The following is a 9336-nucleotide window of genomic DNA, read 5'->3' as shown; positions in this document are numbered from 1 at the left end:
TATATAGAGAGAGAGAGAGAGAGAGAGAGAGAGAGAGAGAGAGAGAGAGAGAGAGAGAGAGAGAGAGAGAGAAATATTTATCTGAACATTAGACTACTATTATCTTGTGTATGGTGTATTTGATCTACCTTCAGGTTTAGATTTTCTTTTTGCTTTATATCGTACTGTTTTCGTTTCTTATATAATTTATGCATAGTAATATTTATATGCCTCTTATGTTAGAGTAGGTGCCCTAGAGCCAATCAATTATCGTAGAATTGACTCTTTGTAATAATGTTCATTGATCAATAAAAAGGCATTTTATACTATTTCGCGTAAATCATATTGTATGTATTGATATATGTCTTTAGAATGGTAGAACAGTGACGAGGGTATCAAGTGTTTCAAATCTTGATAGTGAGAACCATATGAGCACATATGATGGCCATTCTAGAAATGTCCGTAGCCCTAGTATTATTATGAAGTAAGGGTACAAATAATACGGTAAGGCTATCATAGTGTTGAACGACCCTGTCGAAAGGCAGTAACTGATCTCACTTGTCAAGGTTGTTTGGTGACAACCTGGTGCAACACATGGGTGCTTGCTGTAGGCAAGTTCACTAGACTGACCCACCAAAGGATTCCATATGGATGGTAATCTTAGTGTCTATGGAATAATTCCTCTAACAACTAGTGGTGCATGTGATCCTTAGACTTGAGATCACCGAAGTGCCTTGTACACCAATTGGTGTAGTTTGGCACTAGCCTAACGTAATTCTATTTAGAGCTATCAATACAATAGTGATTGGCTTCATCAAGATTATGGTGGATCAATAGAGGATTCATCACTCTCGGGTACGGGGGAAGTTATCTCACGGCGCAATTCAGTAAATGACAATGGCACTAAAACTGTGGCCATAGTGGGATTGAGTTGTTGCTCTATCCAGTTTGTTATTCCAGTCATTGGTCTAGTAACTGAATAAATACTTATCGAGAGTAGCTGAGGTTGACACTATTTATGTGCCTCAGTCTCGATGAGATAACGTATGATGAAAGGATTGGATTGTACGGTAACCATATTATTGACAGGTAGCTACTTCGCTGAATCTGAATCTATCGGGTGGCCATGATGCCTTGCTAGGGGCCAATTTTGGTTTGTGTGTAGTGAGACGATTACTTGGTGTTAATCGCAATACTACACACTACCGATATGACGAGGAGCCTATGGGGCCACACACATAGAAGATAATTTAAGAATCAGTTTATGAGAAGGGCGTTGTCATCTTTTTAGGCGAAAGGGTATTTTGGTAATCTCACAGTGTAATTAAATTTGCTGAGGTTGTTGCCTTTATTTAATTTGACTTTAAAAATTAAATAAGTGAGATTATATTTTAATATGTATACGCATATATTTAAATGAGTTATTGTTATTGTTAAATGTTAATATATTTTATATATATTAATTGAAATAATAAAAATAAAAATAAAAAATATCTAAATGGGGCTGTTTGGACATAGGGGTTGTTTGGGTTGGTGCCCAAGCCTATTCCATGATGGAATAGGGTAGTATATAAGTGCAAGATTTTTGTGAATTAAATAACAATTCATTCAATCACTTTTGATTAAAAATTCCAGCCCCCTTTTCTCTCTTCCCACGCCACTTTACCTTTGGTTGAATCAAATATTTCACTTGATTCTTGTTCTTGGTTCTTAAGGCTAAAGAGGATCTAGCAAATCTCTATTTAGTTTCTTGGGGTTATCTTCATGTGGACTACCGCTAGTTCAATCCTACTCTTGGATCGGTAGCGAAACCCATTCAGAGACAAGGTTGAAGGAGCCTCCAAATGTGCGTATGAATTTTTAACTCTAATCTGATTTTTCTGTAGATTTTGATTTAATGTATAAACTGAAAATTTGTGCCCTGATCTTGGTTCTAAGGGAACGATCTACTATTATATTTTTTTTTTCAACTGCCATGACTTGATTGTTTCCTAACATCTTACTGATGTATTTCTCTTACATCTTTATTTTATTGTTCGTTAACGTAGATGTGATGAGAATGCAAAATATCATATTTTCCCCCCTTAATGTCTAGATTTTATACTTATTTGGTGCTTAAATGTACTCATTATTATTTTATTTTGATTTAGGATGCAAATGGAGGCGTTAAATGCAAAACGAAACTAATTAGGTGATTTTAGACAGTTTTGACATCACTTCGTAATCTGGACATAACTATCTCATCTGAGCTCCGATTGAGATGATTCAAATTGCCATGGAACGCCAAGAAAGAGATCTACAACTTTTTTGTTTCGAGTTTTGAGAGATACTCGCTGCATCAAGGTTGAAATTGGGCTTGAAGTTGATGTACCTGCACTGCTGACGTTCCGGAACATTAGGCCTTATCATGCAATTCAAATATACGGTTTATTACTGGAAGTTTTGAAGATCTGGTGCACGAAAGTTACGGCTGGAAACACCACTTTCCTAGTTATATTAGGACTTTATTTATTTTTAATTAATCAGATTTGGATACATGTTATTTTAGGATAAAACTTAGAATATTTTTATGAGATTGAGTAGAATTCAAAGATTTGAATTGGATATTTTAAGAGGGGGAGAGAAATCAGACTGGGGTACTACACACGCCTCTCCTTCCCCTCTTCTTCAACTTCTCCTTTGAGTTTTTTTCATGATGGCCATGAATGGCTAAATTTTCATAACTTGGTCAAAGGAAACGGAGGCCTCGGAATCAATAAAACTGTGAGATCTAATATGTTTTTAGTGTTCAATATATGCTTTGACTATTGGATGTTCTTCTATGCCTATTTTCATGATTGTCTTATTTAATTACTAGGAGGCCTACTAGTTTATTATTTGTTGCAATCTATCGCTAAATTAGATATCAAATTCATAATTGTTTGATCCCTTTAATTTGTGAAGTAACTAAGATTTAAGAATTTGCTGTGTTAGGAATTATTAAATCTTAAGAAGAACGCTCGACTAAATTAAATACAACCGCTTGTGTTTGTATTGTTCAGCTTCGTTGATCTCTCTAGTTCTTAAGGCTGCTACTGGATTAAACCTTTAGCGCTTGTCTTGGGTTGTTTAGTAGTAAGATTAATTAGATAGCTTGTTTCCTAATTAACTACAATTAAGGAGAGATAGGAAAATAGTTCCAACAGTGAATATTCAAAGTATGAATTGATATATACTTGCATCGATGATCAGTTATAAAATTCCGATGGCAGATGTTGACTTAGACCAAGAGTTGTTCTTTTGATTGATTTTGATAATTTAATTTGAATTGTTCCTTAGTTGTTTTTCCTAAAATTGTTTTCGTTAAACTCAGACACCCCCCCCCCCCCCCCCCCCCCTTTCCCCCCCCCCCCCCCCCCCCCCCCCCCCCCCCTTTTCCTTGTTCACGTAGCATAAAACTAGGCTAGACACTCTCTGTGGGAATGATCCTTACTTGCATTACTACATGTATTTTTTTTTAGTATAGATTTTAATTTTGGTTGCCTACAACAGCACACCAAGATGTATACAGTTGGATGAAACGATTGCTCCTTATAGTTAGAGTGTAGTTCCTATTAAAGGTGATGAATATATTCTTTTTGTGAACTATTTATGTACAATTGTTAAATTGTATATTGATTGTGATATACAGGTGAATTTGACGATTTTAATTTTTGAAAATATTTATATAAATTATTGGAAAAGCAATAAAGTACAGATTGAAAACTTCATTGTTCATCATAATTTTTCATTAGAATTGTAATCGATTAAGATTTCCATAAGATCAAAATTTAATTGATAAAGCATTTATTTATATATAATGGGCATGTAGAATTGTGACGAGTTAATTGGAATACCATAATATAAGTATAACTGTAATAGATGCAAGTATCTGTTTGGTTATAATGTCAGAGTCAAAGTTATTCTCAGTTGTCGAATCAACAAATGCATGATATACTTTTGGTAGATCATTGCCGAACCATCAATTTATTCATACTTATAATAATAAATGTCTCCTTTGTTTGGAAATCTTTTTGTTGCCAAACCATTTTAATGCATGGCTGTAACAGATCAAGCTCTATTTCTATTCAAATCTTGCTGGAAAATTATAATATTCTATGCTATAAAGTTTTAATAAAACATTTGTCGATCCATAATTTACATAAAAAACTATAGTAAATCCTTTGTTATCAATTTTTGCATATAATTATAATAATTTGGACTAAACATAGTTGAAAAAAAGAATGCAATTAATAGAATATATTTTTTGTTTTGGTTAGGTACAAGATTGTAAGATGGTTCTTACAGATAATTAGGATGCAGCAGCTATACAGTCATATGTCCAGGAATTATATTCGCAAGCGATTGAAAACTACAGATTGGAATATGATTCTGGAAAAATAAATATCATTGATTTGAGAACAAAAGTATGCAAGGAGAATAGAAAATTGAGAATGTTTATATGGAACAAAAAAAGGCCTAAATTTTCAAAGTGAATCAAAAAGTCAATCTCCAAAAAGAAAAAAGGTATTTAATATTAGAACTCCATATAATTATTATCTAATGAGTAAACAAGTTCAGTCTATATCTTTGTTGTTTTTTTTTAACGTATGAATTTCACAGCAAAATGATCCATAATAAACTTCCAAACAAAAATAACTAGCTTATTTGTTTTGATATAGTCATGCAATTATTTTATATATTACATGATTGCGAATACTTTTTTGATAGATATGAAATAATTGTTCAGCGAATTAATTTCTGTTTTGTTTAATGATATAATTTGTTATGTAATATAGTCTCAATCATATTATTATTATTTTGAATTCCAATTAACAAATTTTAAAAGCAAAAACAATGTGTATTGGAGACAAAGAAAGATTGAATAATTTATTTAAATACTTCTACAAATATAAATGAGATATTTAATTACTGTTTTTCCTTTTGGGGAAACTTTTCTATTATATAATTTGTTGCATGGTATAGTATTAATTTTATTATTATTATTTTGAAATCCATATGAGAGACCTAAAAAACAAAAACAATGTGTATCAAACATAGAGAAGGGTTCAACAAGTTCTTCAAATGTTTCTATAAATGTAAATGAGATACGTGAGGAAAATAGAACGGAGAGGATGTCTAAATTAAAAAGAAAGAGAGGTAAAAAATGTCGTGTTAGTGGTTACCTATGTTTTTTAGATTATGACAAGTTAAATTGGCTGACTAAATCTATGTTTTTCAGGTGCTTCTCTGTCTACAGATCTCGATTCTAATATTCCAATTAATAATGCAGAACAACACAATCGTGAGTTTTGAATCTAACAACATACATTCAAACATTCAGTTTGTTATATTTTAAAATCATAATGTTATTTCCTTACATTGTAAAAACAAAGGTGTCGACCTTTCTCGAACAATTTTTAACATTGCAAGTGTTGTTAAATATTGTGATGACCTTTTTTTTATTATTTTCATTCCTAGGTCAGACATTTAAAAAACAATAGAAATCTTTATCAGAGACAAATAGAGGTTCAAAATCTCGCTCAACAGAAAGAGGTGACAACTGTCATAATAATTTTTTTAAATACTTATCTAAATATAAATGAGATATTTAATTATTGTTTTTGCCTTTTGGTTAAGCTCTTCTGTTATATAATTTGTTGCATGGTATAGTATTAATTCTAATATTATTATTTTAAAACTCATATGAGAGATCTAGAAAACAGAAACAATGTGTATCAACATAGAGAAGGGTTCAACAAGTTCTTGAAATGCTTCTGTAAATGTAAATGAGTTATGTGAGGAAAATAGAATGGAGAGGATATCTAAATTAAAAAGGAAAAGAGGTAAAAAAATATAATATTAGTGGTTACCTATGTTTTTTAGATTATGATAAGTTATATTGGCTGACTACATCTATGTTTTTCAAGTGCTTCTCCATATGCAGATCCGGATTCTAATATTCGAATTACTAATGCAGAACAACACAATCATGAGTTTTGAATCTGACAACATACATTTAAACATTCAGTTTGTTATATTCTAAAAACATAATGTTATTTCATTACATTGTAAAAATAAAGGTGTGGAACTTTGCCGAACCATTTATTGTATTGCAAGTGTTGTTGAATATTGTGATGATCTTTTTTTATTATTTTCATTTCCAGGTCAAAGATTGAAAAAACCGAAAGAAATCTTTATCAAAGACAAATAGAGCTTCAAAATCTCGCTCAACAGAAAGAGGTAACAAATGTCATTTGTTAATTAGACATACTTAATTGTTCACTCAAAAATTAGATTTACTTTGGAAAATATATATATATATATATATATATATATATATATATATATATATATATTACTGTGAGTTCCAAAATTAACAGAATACATATAAGTATTAACTTTATTACTTTCTAAAAATATCACGTTATTTCTTTACACAAGGGAAAAAGAGTCCTGGAACTTTGGTGAACCATCCTACAAGTGCATTCATTGTGGATAAGTCATGTGGTACAAAGAGCGAACTGTTAAAAACCAAGCCATCCCTTTGTTTTCATTATGTTGTATGGATGGCAAAGTTTAGTTACCATTATTGAAACAATCGCCAGAACCATTAAAAAGTTTATTGGATGTGATCAGTGGTAACAAGGGGATTAGTTTCAGAAGCAAAATAAGGATATACAATTCATTGTTCTCATTTACATCGATGGGAGGGCATGTTGACATGAGATTAATCAAGGTGGTGGTCCATACGTTTTCAAACTTTGCGGATAGAATTACCACCGAATAGGATCATTACTTCCACCTAAAGGAAGAAAACCTCAGTTTGCATAGCTTTATATTTATGACACAGAATATGAAACTAGTCATAGATTAAATTCTATATGAGATAATACAACCGATGATACTGTTAACAAGGAATTAGGGCAGGAATTGCAATTAATTTTTGATGCGAACAATGAATTGGTTAAAAGTTTTCATTTTGTCAAGGACTATAAGCATTGGAATGATATTAGAAATATGCATTTGCGGTTGAAAATGAAAAGGGAAAAAGATGGAAGACAATACAATTTGCCAATTGCATTTGAAATTACGGGTTTAATTGTTGGTGATATTGGAATTTCAGAAGCCGAAAAAGATATCATTGTTCACCTTTGAAAAAAAGGTCTTCAAAGAATTTCTGACTTGCATCCAACCTTTATGGCATTAAGTTATCCAATATTATTCCCATATGGATAAGATGGATACAGAATTGACATTAACCATAAAAATTCACATGGCAAAAAAGTCTTCAAAGAGAAACAGGCTGAGCATGAGAGAATATTATGCATTTCGGTTGCAGTATAGATTACATGAAGGGCATACTCTGATGAGATCAGGTTGATTATTATAGTAATATATTGTGGATGCATATATGGTTGTTGAAGAGGAAAAATTTCATTGGATTAGAAATAAAAAAAACAAAAATTGAGGATTGATTTGTACAGCGGATTGATGGATGCCATTTCAAAAGATGATGTTAATGCACAACATCTAGGGAAATCTATGTTGCTCCCTTCGTCTCACACTGGCAGTCCCCGATATTGTGTTCAAAATTATCAAGACGCAATGGTGATTTGCAGATGTTTTGGATATCCATATATTTTTCTGACCTTTACCTGTAATCCCAAGTGGCCAGAGATACAAGATCTACAGAATTGTATTGGAGAATGTGATCAAGAAAGTAGAGTAACTGCAGTTTGCAGAGTTTTTGAGATCAAATTGCTTGAGCTAATGTGAGAGATAAAAAAAAGGTGAATATTTTGGTGAAACAGTAGCAAGTAAGTAATCCAATGAATAATATTTCTATCTTCTTTAAAAAAAATCTAATTCATTGATAATTTATGATATGAAATTATATTATACCGACTATTGCTAAACACGTTATAATTGTTTTTGTCAGTTATCTACACTATCGAGTTCCAAAAGAGAGGCCTCCCAAATGCTCATATATTGATTTTTCTACATTCTGAATATAAGAATCCTTCAGCATCCAAAATAGATGAAATAGTTTATGCTGAAATACCAAATAAGGAACCTGATCCTATTGCCTTTGCAACTGTTGAGAATCACATGATCCATAGTTTGTGCGGTGATGTTAACAAGAATTCACCATGTATGGAGAGAGGAAAATGTAAAAAACATTTTCCAAAGAAATTTGTCGATCAAACATGTGTGGATGACAATGGATAGTTGAGAAAAAGGGAATCAAACTGGATAACCGTTTTATTATTTCTTATAATAGGAATCTTTTGGTTAAGTTAGATGCTCACATAAATATCAAAATATGCAATCAACATAGATCAATCAAGTATCTATTCAAGTATGTCAACAAAGGACCAGACAGAATGAGAGTTTCTATGGAAGTTGAAAACAATGGTCAACAGAACAATCAATGAGAGATTTTACAAAACAAAGATGTAATAAAGGCATATCTAGACTGTAGGTATGTACAAAATGCATAAAATATAATCTTTCTATATTGTTTGTTCATATTTGTTATAAATGTAACATTAATTGATTCAATTGAAAACATTACAGATATATCTCTTCTACGGAAGCTCGCTGGAGGATATTTCAGTTTGACATGTATTACAGAGAACCAGCTGTTGAAAGATTGTCATTCTACTTAGAGAATGAACGAACAGTTATTTTCGATCCAAATAAGTGTTTGGTTAAACTTTTGGAAAGCAAACGAAATTGACTAAATGGATAAAGTGTAATCAACAATACCAATCTGCAAGATCATTGACTTATCATGATTTTCCAAGCAAATGGGTTTGGAAGAATACCAAAAGAAAATGGTCCCCACGACAAAAATAAGGTGTATTGGTAGGGTGTATTTTGCATTTCCAGGTAGCGGTGAGAAATATTATTTGAGAATCCTTCTGAACTTAGTAAGAGGAGCAACATCATTTGAAGATATTCGAACTGTCAGTGGGGAAATGTTCAGTAAATTCAAAGATGCATGTTATGCATTAGGATTGCTAGATGATAATAAAGAGTGGAATAATTGCTTGCATGAAGCATCAGCATAGGCTACTGGAAGATAGTTAAGACAACTTTTTGTAACTATTCTTGTATATAATGAAGCGGTGAGTCCAAGAGACTTGTGGAAAGAAAATACATAATGCCTATCTGAAGACATTCCCTACATTCTTAAATAGAAAATTCGGATAACAGAATTGAGATGCATGGAGGAACATATTTAGAATCATGCATTGTTTGAAATTGAAGAGCTGATGAAAAAGGTAGGAAAATCCTTGGCTTAACTCCCTAGAATGCCAATTCCAAAATATT

The sequence above is a fragment of the Pistacia vera genome, unplaced genomic scaffold, assembly GCF_008641045.1.
Source record: "Pistacia vera cultivar Batoury unplaced genomic scaffold, PisVer_v2 Contig63, whole genome shotgun sequence".
NCBI lineage: Eukaryota > Viridiplantae > Streptophyta > Magnoliopsida > Sapindales > Anacardiaceae > Pistacia > Pistacia vera.
The sequence above is the reverse complement of the archived record's forward strand: the minus strand, read 5'-3'. Positions refer to the sequence as shown.